The sequence below is a fragment of the Elephantulus edwardii genome, unplaced genomic scaffold, assembly GCF_000299155.1.
Source record: "Elephantulus edwardii isolate Elephantulus edwardi_28Jun2011 unplaced genomic scaffold, EleEdw1.0 scaffold00027, whole genome shotgun sequence".
NCBI lineage: Eukaryota > Metazoa > Chordata > Mammalia > Macroscelidea > Macroscelididae > Elephantulus > Elephantulus edwardii.
The window spans coordinates 17,736,735-17,737,807 of NW_006399777.1; positions in this window are offsets into that span (position 1 = coordinate 17,736,735).

Genomic DNA, 1,073 nt, shown 5'->3' on the forward strand with positions numbered 1-1,073 from the left:
ACACACACACACACACACACACAAATAAATAAAAAATGAAAAATAAAAATTAAGAGTCTTAATAAAAAAGACTACACTACATATTTTAAAAAAGAAAAAGAAGGAAACACAAAGAAAACTGCCCTTACTTTGCTTTCTGGGCAATCTGACTAATCCGATATAATCTGCAGGATAAAGAAATGGGTGTAGAACTGGAGGTATGACTCCTGTGTTTGAATTCTGGGTCCCTTAGAAACCACACAATGTTGGGCACGCTGTTTGTTTATCATCTTCATTTCCTCATCCATATAGGGAATGAAAATCCCTACCTTCTACAGTTTACCGTCGAAGTGCTGGTCCTTCCTGACATGTAACAGTCATTGATAAATGGTACTGACCCCCTTCACTATATGGAGCACCTGTTGTCGGATACCATTGAGTCTAGACTGATTCTTAGTTGATCCTCCATAGGGGGTTTTCAGAGGCAGTTAATTGCACAGAAGGAGGTTGACCATCTTTATCCCACAGAACAGCTTGGAGGTTCGAACCACATACCTTTGGTATGGCAGTACAATTGCTTACCGCGAAGTCACCAGAGTTTCCTCACCGAATGCTTATTGCTGTTGTTGTTTGGTGCCCACTAGTCGAGTATGACTCATAGTGACCCTTTGAACAACAGATCTGAACTCTGTCCTAGCCCGTGCCGTCCTCACCACCTCTGGTACACTTGAGTCCTCGCTGCCGTCACTGTGTCATTCCATCTCATAGAAGATCTTACTCTGGTTTGCTGACCCTCCACCTTTCCAAGCATGATATCCTTCTCCAAGGAGTAGCGTCTCCTATCAACATGCTCAATATATGAGAGATACAGCTTTTCCATCCTTAGCTCCAAGGAGCACTCTGGCTGCACCTTTTCAAAGGTTCTTATGGCAGTCCATGGGATATTCAATACTCTCCTCCAACATCACAACTAAAATGTATCATTTTTTTTTCTTCTGTAATTTGTATTATTCATCCAGCCTGAATTAATTCAACCGTGGCCTGAATTAGGCTCCCTTTAGTCCTCAAACTGACATCATTGCTCTTCAATATTT